A 16,977-nucleotide genomic window follows, 5' to 3' on the forward strand; every position below is an offset into this window, starting at 1 on the left:
CCCAATTAGAACTGCATGCACTATATTGTAAAGTCATGTTGTATGACCATTTGCTTCGTCGCTTGTTGCAATGAGAACAAAAACCAAAGAACAAAAGAAAGCGCTTCACACTGACATCTATTTAGAGGACAACGACGACAACACTGCGCAACAGCGAATAATTCGAATCGGGGCCATAATCCCTGCAACACGTCATAAAAGGAGGTGTCTCCATCGAGCTTCTCGCGTTTCTGATGTGCCTCTATTTCGGTTTTGTGCGAAAAAGAAAATGCCGAATTTGCTCGCGCTACAAGGCTTTAGTAATCGTTTTTCTTTGTTTCAAAAACTGATATACCATAGCCTTGACCCTGGCTTCAAACTTCTTAATGGCACTAATCAGGCAACTTCGTAAGGTTCGTTAACTGGCGATTAATTCGAAAAGTGACTGCAGTAAATTATTCCGTTCTATGGCTTAGTGCTCAAAAATATTTTATGTTTTGAATTCTCTATATTTTAGAAGTTATAAGTGTTCGATGAAAACACCGGTATATTTTTTTGCAGCCGCTCAATTCACTAATCAGGTAGCGTTAATCACTTTTAATAGCGATATTGGTGTCTGAGATCCTATTTAGGGTCTCAGCATTATCGACCATTGTTCGTATTCCTGCCGCGAAAAATTCAGGATCCAATCTACTTCAGGAACAACCCGTCGTAGCTGGACATCTTGATGCAGTGGCTAGTTTGTCCGCGAAGAAGATTTCCGGCCGGTCATTGGCCACTACGCCTTTGGAGAATTCGAAGTGATTGGAGCAACCAAAGTTATGCAGCACGTTTCCACTCTGGTGGAAGATGATGACATGCATCACCTTGCACTCGACGACCACCACGTAGTTCTTGGGGTTCACAGCCACGCCGCGAGAGTGCTACAGGTTTACTGCACCGAACTTGGGCGCGAACTACGAGTGCGATTGTCAATCTGGATCTGGTGCTCCGGCAAACGCTCAGCCACCGCGGGCTCAGCTGACACGCCCACCACAGCCACCCGGTCGAGGTACAGTAGCAGTCCACCACGCTTGCTGCCCTCGCCACACTGGAAATTGAACCGCCGCTCGTGAACAAAGATATCTATGCGGTGACTGTTGGTATCGGCGACCCTACTGTCATTCTGCTTATTCACTGCCACATCAGAAGGTTCTGTCATCTGTCCCTCTATGCGACCGAACTCGCCAAACTTGCAATGGTAAAACTTATTTTGCCAATTTACATGTGCTTTGAATGGGTGCAACTCTACGCCGGTACTAACTAGGCACTTGGAGGAGAGTTCAGCCGGAGCACTCGGCGGAGGAAGCGCCACACAGTCCTCGAGAGCATCAAAGTCCGAGCCATGGTGAAAGATGTCAGCGACTCCGCTCGACCACTTCTCATAAAGGCTGGCCTCAGCGAGGGTGGTTGAGAACGGACCTAGGTTTTTCGCAGTGCTGAAGCGCTCGGACAGAAGTCTCAACTCGAAATGCGATGTCAGAGGTGACGGTTGATGGTGAGTATTCTGGTGCAGTGTGGGCCCACAGTCAACGGCACCCAGAACAACACAGCTGGGCCGAGCAAGTGACGGTTGCACCAAAGCACCTTCAGAAGAACTGCGTTGCGTGATGTGGCCAAACGTGTTCAGTACCCCTACCTGGATTCTTTGATAGTTGGACACAAACTCCAGATCCAGGAGCCCAGATCCAGGCCAAACTGAGATGAATCGCTGGCCCTTGTTCTCTAGCAGAGGCTTGAAGACCAAGGCCTTAGTGCTCGCAGAGAAGCGAATCAACCTTTCCGCAGAGGCATACACCTGGTGGATCCTTTCGATCGCATCATGAGCATTTTGCCCGAGCAAGCCAATAGACACTATCATGGCACTGTAGATGTTCTCGAGCTCGCGCAATGTTCGTTCCGCTGCTCCTCCAGAATGAGGAGGTAGGAGTCAAATCTGTCTACTACCTCCCGCCGGGCTCACTGGTACTGAGCTTGAAGACGTCTTCCCACCTGCTCCAGGGTCTTGAGTGCTGCTCGGAGATCGTTTGGCCTGACCCTTCCGTCTCGTACCACGTGCGGCACGCCCTTGTAGCGCTCGTCGCGCCACGCTGTGGTCGCAAGCCCCGGCATGGCGCCGGAAAATGAAGAAGTTGGCACAAGGCGCCGCAGCGCGATTAGCGCAATAAAAACTAAACATTTCGAACCTCAAAGCTGTCTAACTGCTTCTTCCTTGCCTTTGTTCTGACACCATCCACGTGCCAAGAGGCTGCCTCCCTCCGCGGCCCCAGTTCGTGCATTGACTTGGCGTAGTCGAGCAAGACGCAGTCCTTGAGACAGGCAGCTCGCACGATCGGCAGAAGTAGCCTAGAATCTCCGACCCGTGGCGCAGGCAGGCAATTGGCTTGTCCTGTGACGCCCGCAACCCATCGCGCGGGCTCTGGAACTGTCTCAATGTCAACACCCGGTGGCCATAGAAGCAGTACACGAATTTGTGCGCCATCACAGAGTTGGGTCGCAGCAAGTTGCCAAACTCGAAATAGCGGGCGGTTGTACTCGACTCTTTGCCCTTGCAACATGAGCAGTAAAAACTAGCATTTTCCAGAACTCTAGTTTCCATGATCCTGGAGACTGAATAGTAGAATAGAGGGCCAGCCATGCCACCGGTAGCAAGGGGATATCTTGGCTTCATTTCATGCAAAGAATCAAGTACCCTGTGCGCTCATTTTCCTGGCACGGGTGACAAGATGTGTGCAAGCTGTTTAACACCTTAGGAATGGTAAAAGTGTGATTGCAGAGGCGGCACATGGCGCCTAACTGGGGTAAAGCTGCACTGCCAGCAGAGCCGCCATCGGTCGAGGGGCTGCCTTCCCCACCTGAGCTGGGTGCCGTGAATGTCTAGGGAAGTGAAGTGGACAAGCCTCGTTAAAAGCCCGCTATTATCAGAGACCACCTAAAGGTTGATGGTGAGCTGCTGCCCAGAAACTGCTGAACGAGCATCCGAAGCACAGCCGAAGCGCCGTCTCGGGTTCTCACTGCTGAAGTTGATGATGGTCGGTAACGAAAAGGGTCATTGCTGCCGCCCCAACGCGCCAGTCGCTGTTGCTCCGGGAGTCTGGCAAAACGGTGCGCGTACGGATCTGACATTAGTAGCAGCATTGCTGAGACGCCAAGCGCAGGAGAGTTTTGAGAAAAGCTTTTTGAACAACACCCATAGATATGTGCGAAAGGGAGCCACCATAAGACCATCAATGCATTTTATTAGATAGGCTACACAAACATCAAACATTTAATACTGTAAATTCATTGTGAAATTTTGCGTGAAAGTATTTGCCATACTGAATTTGCTCATTTCGTAAGCACTAGCCCAAATATAATGGTCAATTCTAAAGGGAAGTATTCGCTGTGCAGTTATGAACATGTCACGTGTCCTCATATTACTGCTGGCATGCTCACAGGTTTTAAAAAAGGATTAACACATAAATTAACTCAATAACAGCAACAGTTGCCTGCTATTCAAGACAGCTTCAGTACAACAGCAATGAAACCATGCAACTGTTTAAAATATGAACGAGTTAATTTTTCCATCTTCTTTTAATAATCAAGGGAAGGGTACTACTAAAGGTGGAAGACTTTGTGAAAGGTTACTGGAATAGCTGAAAGAAAGCAAACCATTTCTAATTACCTGTCATTAGATATTGCCAACCAGGTAAATAAATTTTTCACAATATGTTGTTATAACAGCATATAACGTACTCTTGTTCTCTAGTGGCATGGAAGTTCTCGAGCTGCTAACCCTGAGTTATTATTTGTTTTTTCAACATTACAAGCACAAAGGAAGTATTACAAGTGAATACTGTTGTTCCCAACATAGAGACGACGAATAAAGGTATTGTGCCAGATGATATATAAGCTAAGAAAATCAAAGACGATGTCGATTTGCTTACTGTGTTCTGTTCTGTCAGGCATTATTCTGCGAACCCCGATATCTTAAGAAGTCAAAAGTTGTCCTGTTGTTTAAGCTGGTGACCGCATAACAACCCTCCAAACTACAATTATATATCTTCCTGAGTGTCTTAATTGCTCATTTTGAAAATTTCATTTCTGTTCAAGTAAAAGCGTTTTCTTTTTCTTTTAGCAGGAAGGGGGGGGGGGGGGGGGGGATTATGATGTAACTCAGACATAGAAGTCTGATTTTTCTCTAAAGGTAGCCGTACACGACTCCATTCACGTTTCCATATCTTGCATTCTCTGGCCACCATAATCATAGCACCGGCATCATCGTATTTACGGATGCAGAAAGTTCTTTGCACAGTGTTTCTTATTGCACTCTTATTATTATTATTATTAATTCTTATTAATGACCTTCTACGTGGCATATGTAGCTGGACTATTTATTACTTTAGAAGTTAGCTGTCTTCATGAAAACATCAAGTTGTCTTTAAGCAGTTCAGGTCCGCAAATAAGAAACTAGTTCCACATTTAAGGGTTTGACGAGATAGCTTTAGTTTTTGGCGTGTGCGGCTCCTCTTGTGAAATCATTTTCGCTTACATGTGCTTTGGTACTTGTGTAATCATTAATTCCTTAATTTGTGCCTCAATCATCTTGCACGAATTCATTAGCATACACAAGTAAGCTACCCATTTATATGAAAGCCACCCTACATATATTCGCACAAAGTGCCGCTTTAACCAAACCATAATGGCACGCTTTCGTGCCTTCGGAGTAGAGCGTCTTCCTCGTCTCGAAGTGGTCTGGAAGGTTTTATTCCCATTTCAAACTCCCGCCTGAATGAAGAAGCTCGAGGTGGTAGCACCTGCCATATCAATTTCGCCAAACAATCCGTAACCGGCAATATCTGCTGAGAACATACCTGCACCTTCCAAAACCATACCCGTAATTTTCCGCCCACAACGGGGATAACAAAGTCAGCAATGCCGCATTTTTTTTTTTGTCAGAACATGGCTTTTAGCGTCTTCGTGTTAAAATATTATCACGTGGTAGCGACGATGTCGAAGGTAGCCATGGAAGAGACTGGGGTTGCACTGAAAGAAACCCTCTATTGGGCTGACTTGCGCCAGCAAAAGACCTTAGCAAGTCAACGGAGGCGAAACAGCAAGCATGCTCGGTATTCGTCGAATTACAAGTATCCCTTGCACTCATCAGTGCTCAGTTTAAAGTAGGTGCCGAAGAATCTAGATAAACAGGCCAAGGGTGCTAGAACAGCCCGAAACAATGCGAGAGCGGTCGCGCTTGGCGGCGATCGTTCGAGATAAAGCTCGGCGCATCTTGCGCTACAAAGAAAGTGATAAAACCCGATTACTATGACTCTGAGCGTTAATACACAAAAAGCGCAAGACACTTATGTACGCTACCAGTAAAATGATAAAGTTGCATGCTAGCAGAACAAACAAAGAATACAATGGTTCACTACAATAGTACATGGAGTCCGCCACAAGGATCCATAATGGAGCCTCTTTTGCCTTCCTACGTTTAAGGACATTTCGAAGACACTGCGCTGTTTTCAAACTTTAATGTGTCTGATGTCACTACACTTGTGTTTGCCGGCAACTATCTGTATGTAATGGGAAATGCTGTAAGTAATGAGCTCCTAGACATGGCTTCTTAGTAACCATGCACACAGCTTTAAAGTAAAAGATTTTTTTTTTTGTTCGAAACAAAGGGTCGTGGACACAAGTGGTCGTTCTCTATTTATTGAAAATGATATTAATGAAAGTTTGTTTTCCTTCAAATATTTAGATACTATACTTTTGATTGTCCCCTATAGCTTTGGAAGTAGCAGGTACAGTGTACATGTCGTTGTAAAACGGTTGCATATGCTCGTTTTACTTCGGCGAAGAAACGGCATCACTTTCTACGCACTATTCTTCTATGACCGCACTGAGCATTATGTCAGAGCCACCTCATTATCGGAGTCAGACATGCATGTCAACCTAATAAACATGTTTATTACCATTGTTGAGAGCGCTAAAACGTACCTTAAAAAGCCATGGGGTTATCGCCCTTTTAAAGAATATCATTTTCTGTGTTCCACGACCACAAATTATCGGCACGGTGCTAAACATACTATAAATGCAAACTACCTCTTGTACAGGTGCTGTCAAAAGTGAATGGAAGATGGCCCTGCCGAAAAAAAAATGGATTTTTTTTTAATTCAAGGCGTAATGATTGAATTACGTTGATGCACTGTGTAATACGCGCAATAACAAGTCTGCATATATCGATTTACTGATAAGTTATATATCAGAGGCATGAAATTAAACATTTTCTCCAAGATTACCTTTCATTTACTTTTGACAGCACCCGTATGTTCTGTTTGCCCAAGGATCCTGTTCCTAAAGATGCGGGATCGAATCCCGACCTCGGCGGCCGCTTTTCGATGGAGGCGAAAGGCAAGGAGCCTGTGTGCTGTGCGATGTCAGTGCACGTTAAAGAACCCCAGGTGGTCGAAATTTCCGGAGTCCTCCACTACGGTGTCTCTCATAGCCTGAGTCGCTTTGGGACGTTAAACCCCCCAAGCTAAACTAACCAAACCATAAACTTTCGCTGCCGACTTTACATAGAGCAGCCGGTGGCCATACCTGCAGGCCCACTATTGCAGAAAATTAGGAGACTATAGCTGAACTAACCCAACAATTTAACGCACCAAAACTTTAGTCACACTGCATTTACACTACCCCCTATAGCCATATTCCTCAACGGGTTTAGCCCGTCAGTTACGCTATAATGTGTTCCAAACATGCGACCCGCGGAGCTGTGTGATGGGGCCCGCCGGCTACCAAAAAAAGTCAGCCTTTTTTTCGCCAGTTTCGGTGCCAGATTCTAGAATCGGCTTTGTTTTTCAACTAAAACAACTAAAAGGCGTCGTCCCTAGACAGTATACACATTCTTTCTGGAGGCGAACAGAGACATTGGCCCCTTGGTCTGAGTGGCCTTTGGACGGGCGTCAGCTGCATTCAAGTCAAAACACTTGACAACCCACCCTCAGATTCATTTACATTTTTCAGAAAAAAATTTCAGTATAAATGAATACGGTATTTATTAACCGTTGCCACGTTTCAGTCAATCTCTACCTGGCATTCTGAAGTGCGGCCTGTTCGGTAATTAGGTGGGATCGAGCACACTCCACTTTTTTTCACAAAGAATGGGGTTTGTGGTGTGTAGGGATGAAACACTTTGGTTTAGTTTTATTTATTCACCTTCTTATATTTTAAAAATTCTTGTTGCGTTCCTAACTTCTACTCTTATTTTTTGTTATTGCGGCCCGCATAGCAATATGTGTTTGAGAATCCTAGGCTATATCAATATTTTCAGCGTGAAATGTAGGTTTATTTTTGTGTCTATAACTATGTGGCATTTTTAGCTAACTCTTAACACTTGTTTTGACGGGCTGGCTTGATAGGCTCGGCGCCTCTCCGTAATTCGTGAGTACTCGAAATTGCTTACAGATTATTCCTACTATGAGTAAACAGGTTGTAAACTTGGAGTACATGTGGTAGAACATCTGTAAATCGATACCGAAAGGATCACCGCCTTCGTCTTGCAAGAATCTTGAAAAAAAAAAAAATGACAAGAAGCGCGATTACCTCCTGCATGCATCGAGGTGCAGATAAGAGCAAGCCCATTATTCCGAGCGCTGCATATAGATAAGATTGTTATGTGACATGTCACGCAACAGCTAGAGATCCCAAAAAAAGGTTTGTAAGATGAGCAAAAAAATTGTCAGAACCGAACCTCGTGTTTTCCAGAGCATCGTGCATATTTGTCAGCTGGAGATTTTTTTCTCCACCTTGCCTTACATAACTCATTGATTGATTGATTGATTGATTAATTAATTAATTAATTAATTAATTGATTGATTGATTGATTCAAAGTTTATTTGAAACAACTAAGACATTGCCTTAGTCGACCCGGCATACTTAGACGTACGCTGCTTACGAGGCCACGTCAGCCTTGTGGAAAGCAGCGAAATTTACGAGTTGCAAGAAAGAAAATAAGATTAGCGCTAAAAGCTACATATACACCAGGAGAAGCACTATATAAATAGAGAATATTTCACTTTTTACGCAATGTTAAAGTATATAAGTTTACAGGTACTGGTTCTTCCTATAAAGATAAACATACTTCAGACCGCAGTTCAGCTACAATGTAAAATTATCAAGATATGCTAGAGAGCGAAAACTGTGCGTTTAGATTGTATCTGCGGATTCATTTATCGAATTTTGTTTCTAATTAGCAGTATTGTTCACTTGTAGAAGGGGTGCTATGTATGCAAGATCCATAATGATCGGATACGGAAAAATTATTTCAAGAATCTGTAATCCTAACTTCTTAAAGCCATTATTAGTATGGCACGATGTGTTTATGTGTTAATCTTTGTTTTTCTTTTTTTAAGAAGGGCGGGGGGGGGGGGGGGGGGCGTTCTGAATACGAACCATGCTAACCTTATATGTGGTTTCGAAGGCCATTTTATCTAGTCTGTTCTCGTGCAATATTTCGTGACCTTTATACACGTTTTGTAGTCTACTCATTTCTAATGCGCAATAAGGATTGAATAAAAGCCTTCAGCGCTGTGATAATTGCAAGTTTCCAATAGGCCGCATCGCCGTCCTTTTAACAACAAGAAGAGATGGATGGTGATGGTGGCCCACCCTTGATATCGGGTCGCCGGTTTAACTTCAAAAAGCTAAAGGCGTGGCTAAAGAGAGTTTAAATTTATTTCCGTAATCAGCCATGCAAGAGAACACTAGCGTGAACAGGATTGTCATCATAAGACAATATCGCAATCCGTTCAAAACGCCAACAGCTCAACAAATATCACTACGAAATAGATCGACATGGGAATTTCTTGACACAAGACAATTCCTTGACACAAGACACCCAGGAAACGAATTAGTGAACACTGTCGCATCCGAGTGCTTTCAAAGTACATAGTGTATATTGCCAGAATAGTTTACATCGTTCGCCCTAAAAGGAAATATGTTTCTTACTTGAATTCCTTGTGCATCCTGTCCGATTTTAGCGATGAGCTGAAACGGCCCACGTCATACGACAAACTCGCCTCTACACCACAAACCACACAAATGCAAACCCACCCATTTCCGTTTTCATACCCGTACATCGCACCTAATTTAATAAAATGTTTTCTAAGTCGAGTTACTATCAGTCAAAAGACTACGGACAGAGCCCTCAAGTGATAAGAAATATATGCTGCATGCATCCCTCCTCCTGCTGCTCGCTCCTGGCTCGGCGCCTTCTTCACAAAAAGGAAAAAAAGAAATTATATCCGGCATCGAGGACAGTTCCACCACTCGGTCTCATTGAAAAGGAACCGACTCATGAGGCTTGCTATATGAAAGCATTTATTATCAGAAACATCGCACCAGGAGCAAGCTTATCCCAGTGTAAACTATAAAGGGCAATATTTATGATTTCGACTGGGGAAGGAGGCGTTGGTGAGGGAATCAGTTGTGAACTTAAATCAACACAGTTAACGAAAGTGTATGGATAGCTGGGCGAAATGGTAACAGTTCATTGTGTAATCTATACGGAGCAAAAACAGATGAAGCAAGAGAAGAGCAAAAATGACCTCTCGTCAGTGTGGTTTTCTTCCTTCATCTATTTTAGCGATGAACCATCCACGATAAACAGTGAACGGAATTAGGATGGCGTTCTGAAATAATTTGCAGCGGAATAAATAGGCTGACTTTGGGTGGATGTTTGTAGGGTTTGTAGAGATTTTTTTATGTCAATGCCCCCCCTCCCCCCACTGCAACTTTTCTTCTCCTTTGAGACTCAGAATTTTGCACAAAAACTATGAAGTGCAGCTTGCAACGAGCTATAGATTATTTTGCACTCTGGCCCTATCTACTCGTGAGCTCCCCCCTCCCCCCACTGCAACTTTTCTTCTCCTTTGAGACTCAGAATTTTGCACAAAAACTATGAAGTGCAGCTTGCAACGAGCTATAGATTATTTTGCACTCTGGCCCTATCTACTCGTGAGCTTTAAGAGAGAGCAACTGTTATCTTTGTTTTTTGTCTTAATTAAGTAAAAGTTTATTCACTCACACCGAACAAACAAATAAACCTGCAACACCTAGCCATTAGGAATCTGACTACTGTCAATTTAGAAGAAATGCAAATGTTGAACGCAAAAGCTGGAGCATCCTTGAGGCGCGCATTGCGTGCCTGACATGTTGCGTATAGTTAGCAACGCATGGCAGCCCAGGCGCGACGTCCACGGGTGTTGCGCGCACAACACGGGAAGACTCGGAAGCAACCCCCCCCCCCCCCTCCCCCTCCCCCTGCGTCAGATGCACGTAGTTTATGTGTTTCAGTTGCGCCGAAGAACGCGCTGGCGTCATCGGGCAGCAGGTGTTTCCGACGGCGGGAGGTCGAGGGGCCACCGATGGTTCTCCTTCCTCCGTGAGCTCTCGCTGGCGTTCCGGTGAAGAAAGGGAGCAGCATCTCCCCATGGACCAGTCCGCCTGCTTGCGCAGAGGCCCTCTTCTCACCCACGGCACACCTTTCGGCCAACGCTATCTATGCGGAAAAGCGTTCTGCCCAACACAATAGCCGATCCTTGCCCCCCCCCCTCCCCCCTCTCCTTAGAAAAAAATACAAAGACTGCGATGAGAACGGGCGCACACGGCTCCTGCGGTGGCCTCTTGGAAGTACTTGCTATGACCTAATTCGCGATCAGCGACCAAATTACGCAACGATGGCAGCATGATTCCATCACAAAAACGTCTCAAACCTGCCGCCGGCCATCTCTTATTGACTTATATGTCCACCGGTGAGAATCGACCAATAGGACCAGGGCTAATTGACCGGTTCGTTAGATGTAGATTTATGACGTGGTCGTTCCTTACTATGGCCCCAAATCTTAATACTTTTCATCCTTTTGAGAGGCTCAGGACAAGGGCCGAATGTATCAGGGTAAGGATTCATAACTATTCCGCTACGAAAAGCGTTTCCTAAGGCGCTGGTGTAAGTACCAGTCGAACACAAAACCGACAATGTGACAGCCGAGACTGTATTATGGAATAACAGCGAATACCACTGCTCCCGATTTCGGCTTTCGATCATGTGCCCTCTAGAACGCAAAAAAAAATAATAATAATAAAAAAATAAGTATTTGCAATGCATAACATAAGCGGAGTTTGGGACGCACATGCAACCGCGACCTGCGTGTCTGCCCCTTAGAGCAACAACCTGGAAGTGTTTGGTTCGACTACCAACCGTTCACTCGCAAGGAATATTATACATAGCCATAGTGGAAAAATAAGGAAAAAGAGCGGGTGATTTAGCTTGAGACTAATCACGAATTATCGTGCGCTAGCACTGTTAGCCCTTGTTTCGCGTGGTTTTTCTTGAGATATCATATGATGTCAACCCTTACACATATTTAGCGTTTATAGACTACAATAAATCATTTGACTCAGTCGAAACCTCAACAGCCATGCAGGCGTTGCAAAATCCGGCTGTAGATGAGCCGCATGTAAAAGTATCGGAAAATATCTTTAGCGGTTGCATAGGAGCCAGTGTCCTCCATACGTTTGGTTTGGTTTACGGGGCTTAATGTCCCAAAGCAGCAAGTAAATAATTCACAGCTGGATCCACTTGCACGAGGGATACACACGCGCTCACGGTTAACATCACATCTGGGGATCCAGGAAATAAAGCAGGCGATGTCGCAGAGAAACAATGCGCTAATCATGTACGCATTCATGACGCAATTTTTTGTATAACATCTTTAGCGGTGCTGGTAGTTGATGTCAATCTTTTCCTTCACAGGAGGCGAAGTGACGCTCCTTGTCAAGATGAAAAGTATGCGCCGAACTGTATTGGTAGTTTAAAGGAACACCGGCGTCGATCATTTAGGCTACTCGTCTAAGCGAAGATATCTGCAGAGGTTTAGGCAGGCAGTACCATTAGCCACTTCGAGATTAACATCGACACTTTTTTGTAAACGCTGCGCTGCGGTGGTTCAGTGGCCAGTGCGCCCTACTGATGAGCCCGAGCACACGAGTTCGAATCCGGCCGCAGCGGGCTCGCTTCGATGGAGGCGAAACACAGGGCCCTCGTGTACTGTACGGTCATCAGTACGCGTTCAGGGATCCAGGTGATCCAAATCACTACGGAGCCCTCAATTACAGCTTCATAATAGCCATTTCACAATGGGACGTTAAGCCCCCATTAAACAGAACCAAAGTAACTTCTACCAACGCAGGAACAAACCTTCGAGCAATGGTGGTATTCCAAATTATGAATGCAATAGTGGTACAACGCTATACACAATGGGACTACCCGTGCGTTAATGTTTTTCCGAGAAAAACATTTCTATGTCTGGAGGAATCCGCCAACGTAAAGAAGGTTCGTAATGATGGAGTAATTACTCGTTAGCATCCACCCACGGGAAAGCTATGCAGTCTTCACAGAAACTTCGCTGCTTAAAAACTCGTCCTGGTCCGAGGATTGAACCAGAGAACACTGCTATGCGGGGCAGTCGCTCTACCGACTTAGCTGTTTATGGGAATATATAGCTTTCCTTTGCAGCATTATGGCATTTTATAAGATGTATACTAATGAGTAATTCTTATTACAAACATTTTCATGACACTCAGGAGCCCCCCGCGGTGGCTCAGTCGTTAAGGCGCTCGACTATTGAACCCAAGGAGTCTCGGGATCAAATCACGGCGGCCGCTTTTCGGTGGAGGCGAAAAGCGAGGGGCCCGTGTGCTCTACGAAGTTAGTGCACGTTAAAGAAGCCCAAGTGTCAAAATTTCCGGAGCACTCCACTACGGCGTCTCTCATAGCCCGGATCGCTTTGGCACGGTAAACCTGCAAATCACAAACCATGGCCCGCACGATGAGGGCAGCGCGATGACATGTGCCATAAGAAATCCCTGTCTCTGCCCTCCAAGCGAGGTGAAGGTCGACGACGTCATTATAGATGGGTTTATTGGTAGAAAAGGCAGATAGGTTGGCCAGAATGATTAAACTCTGGATTGCTACTCTGCACTGGGAAAGGGGAGAAGAAAGAGGAACATGGTGGGTTACGATGTGGCAGAAGGCATATGAAAATATATATAGGCCCGGCAACTTTCGTTACAAGCGAGAGTCAAATCCCGTGTCGCACAAAAAAAAAAAAAATGCAAAGAATCCGCACTGCCCGAATACCCTACGCATTGTACGCCAAGCGCCCAGCAGCATCTCCTCCGACAGAGGCCTCTTGTCTAAACACTTCAAAGAAACGGCTAGCACATTTCTTTCCCGCGCATACACTGGGCACACCAATCATTTATGGTCCACAGTCTATGTGATGCCACAAGTTGAACCATCCGGATAGTCCGCCTGTCCAAATAAATGCAAGTACCTGCGCGTGAAAGCCACGTTTAAACGAAGTTTATGTAGCAAGCATGCCTGATGACGCGGAATATCACGGGGAACATAAAATTTCAATGTTCGATCGAGTCTTTTTAGGGGGATGTGTCGGGCGTCTGGCTGAGACCAGTAAGCTGTCGTAGCATTATTCATACAGTTCGTAAGAACGACTCTCCATTTGCTTTTGGGGCATACTTCCACGCCAACCACTGCTGAACTTGTAGCCCTTCAGGAATCTGTTCGCTACATATATTTATTTATTTATTTACAGAAGACTGCTGGCTTTATTGCAAAGCCTTAAGCAGGAGTGGGTGTAAAATACACTTTGACAAAAAGAAAACCTCCCTGAGGTACACGCAACTCGGCACACAATACCGAAAGAAACAACATTATACAATATTAGACGACGCCTGGCGTCAAAATGAGCACTGGGGAAATAAAATGAAAATGTTGAATGCTGCAAAATTGTTACGAATTCCTAAGCGACTCCGTAAATGACCCCACAGTAGAAGCCTCTACAATATTCGCTTTGAGGACATTCCATTCCCGCACAGTACGGGGGAAGAAAGAATTCTTGTATGTTTCAGTGCGGCATGAGTATTCCTTCACTTTTAAAGAATGGTAGGATCGTGTCGAACGACCCGGGACGAGCTCAATGTACTTGCTGCTGTTAATTCCTAATTTGTTGTGAACAATCATGAACATATATTTAAGCCTCTCGCGGTATCTCCTGAGCTGCAAAGAATCCAAATTTGCTTTCTCAAGTAGCATGGTAGGGGACGTCTGCCAGGTGTATGAATTATAAATAAATCGCACTGACTTTCTTTGAATATTTTCGAGTGTTTTAATGTTTTCTTTAGTATAAGGGTCCCACACAACAGAGGCGTATTCTAAAACAGGTCGGATAAAAGTTTTGTAAGCTAGTAACCTAATTTCCTGCGTAGAGTACCGGAGAGATCTTCTTAAAAAGCCAAGTTTTTTCATAGCTTTATTTTTAATATTAGAAATGTGTTTGTTCCACCGTAGGTCAGAGCTAATCGTTAATCCCAAGTACTTGTAGCTGTCCACGGTAGACAGGGGATGGTTATTAATAGTATAGGCAAAACTTAACGGCCGCTTCTTCCGCGTAATAGACATTGAAACTGTTTTTTTAGTATTAATACTCATCTGCCACGTTGAGCACCAATCATGAATTTTAGCCAAGGCGTCATTAAGAAGAAGCTGGTCAGCAGGCGTTCGTATTTCATGATATAATACACAATCGTCGGCAAACAGCTTGATTTTTACAGGAATTTCTTTAACAATGTCATTTATAAAAATTAAAAAGAACAATGGCCCAAGTACTGAGCCTTGTGGGATACCGGAGCTTACCAAAGCTGGGCTCGAACATGCATTGCCGATTGATATGGACTGATATCGAGACGATAGATATGCTTGTATCCACGTCAACAGTAGATCGTTTTTAAAGATAGTATTTAGCTTTAGCAAGAACTTTCTGTGTGAGACCCGGTCAAATGCTTTTTCGAAATCTAAAAAAATGACATCAATTTGACACTGGTTATCAATGGCTGCGGCAAAATCCTGCATCGTCTCTAGAAGTTGGGTCACTGTAGAGAAGCCTTTGCGAAAACCGTGTTGCCGGTCGTCAATTACGCGATTGGTTTCCAGGAAGGCTGATATATGCCCAAAAAGTATATGTTCAAGTATTTTTGAAGAAGTACACAGTAAAGATATTGGCCTATATGAGCTAAGTAGAGATGAATTTTCAGTTTTGGGAATAGGAATAATTTTTCCGTGCTTCCAGTCCTCCGGGAGCTCGGCGTTTAACAGAGACTTCTTAAATATGAGCGTTAAGTACTTGGAACACCATTCGGCATATCTCACAAGAAACGTATTTGGTATGTCATCAATTCCCGGCGTCTTTTTTGCGTCACAACTGAGAAGCAGAGAGAAAACACCTTCTTCAGTTACAGAAACATCAGTAACAGGCGGACAAGCTGAGTTAAAATGAGGCTTTCTACCATCATCGTGCGTAAACACAGTACAAAAGAAACGGTTGAAAGACGAAGCAATCTGTGTCGCATCAGTAATCAGTTCGCCGTCAACGACAACGCTGTACACAGGTTTCTTTTTCTTTGATAACTGCCGCCAGAACTTTGCAGGGGACGAAACAAGAAAGTTTTTCATAGATACGCTAAAGTGATACTCTTTTGCTTTTTGATACTGTGTTTTAAGTTCAAGCGCATATCAGACAGTTTAGCAGCATCAACTGCCGACTGGCTTCGCCGAAGTTTTTTGCGAACTCTCTTAATCTTTCGTCCCATGCGTACAAGTTCCCTCGTCATCCAAGGGCTGCTGGCGCGTAGGGTAATTACCCGAGTAGGCACAAAACGCGAAATGCAATTCAGAGCAAGGTTCTTAAAGAAAACCCAGAGATTTTCTACTGAGCAGTCGCAGGATTCGTAAAGAACCACAAAATCTGAGAATGAAATATTAAGTAAGTCTAAAACTGCAACATCATCAGCCCGCGAGAAGTTTGGCACAACACGAACCTCTTTCTTTTTATTTTTCGGAAGAAGCAATGGAATGTTTAAAGATACTATAACATGGTCAGATATGCCTTCGAAGTATTGAAGTAGAGGACCACGACGAAAGACACTGTTACTAACGAAGAAAAGATCAAGAATGGATTTCTTATCCTTTTGTATACGCGTTGCTTGCTTTACTAATTGAGTTAAATCGTGATCAAGTACGATGTCTACAGGAAGTTCGGCTGATGTGCAGAGCGGCTCTGGAAACTGTTTGTCCCAATTGACGAGCGGCATGTTAAAGTCTCCAGCCAATAGTACATTACTTGATTGTGCTTTCGTAGTACATAAGAACTCATTTAGTTTCTCAACGAAAACACCGTCACCTCGTGGTGGGCGGTAAAACGCGCCAATAACAAGACTAAGTTCATTTAGAATTAGTTTACAAATGACGCATTCAATTCCTGTCAATGTGGGGAACCACCTCAGAAATGGTGTATATTTACGGACTCAAAGACTGCATTCCAAATTTTGAAATATTTCGTACGCCACACCGCCTACCAGTCTCTGGCACTCAACATCACGGAGCTCCTTACATCTGCCCGACTGTAAGGCCACAGGATAATGTTTCAGTGAATCCGTGCTCACTGCGGGCTCCATGGAAGTGAACAGGCTGATGCTGAAACAAAAAGTGCCCTTAACAATGACCTCCAAACAGCCGTGCCTTTTTCTTCCTACGATGACGTCGCTACTTGCAAAATGTATGTGCGCCTGTAAATCAAAGCGCCGATGCACGCAGGCTCTACTGAACGCGCAACGTCCTTAGATATGACTCCAGTAAGCAACTGTGGGACTTGCTTGTTGTGAAATGTAAAACAAAACAAAAAAAGAAATGTTGTGTATTCTTTCCAAAATTGTACGTAGAGTGAGTTGGGCACACTTCACTGCACCAGTCAAGCCTTCTATTCCGATCGTTAACAGACATGCTAACGGTACGCACAGATCGCCAGCCACTTGTGTTACCGATCGTTCTCTATAAGTTCC

General features: G+C 44.5%; 1 pseudogene; it reads right to left on the bottom strand.

Annotated features, from left to right (window-relative positions):
* Positions 1 to 657: 657 nt before the first annotated feature.
* LOC146186770 (protein brain tumor-like) lies at positions 658 to 4,890 on the bottom strand (annotated as a pseudogene).
* Between the last annotated feature and the right edge of the window lie 12,087 nt (positions 4,891 to 16,977).

This window comes from Amblyomma maculatum, chromosome 6 (genome assembly GCF_055883805.1).
Source record: "Amblyomma maculatum isolate TAMU_Amacu chromosome 6, ASM5588380v1, whole genome shotgun sequence".
In the NCBI taxonomy this organism is placed as follows: domain Eukaryota; kingdom Metazoa; phylum Arthropoda; class Arachnida; order Ixodida; family Ixodidae; genus Amblyomma; species Amblyomma maculatum.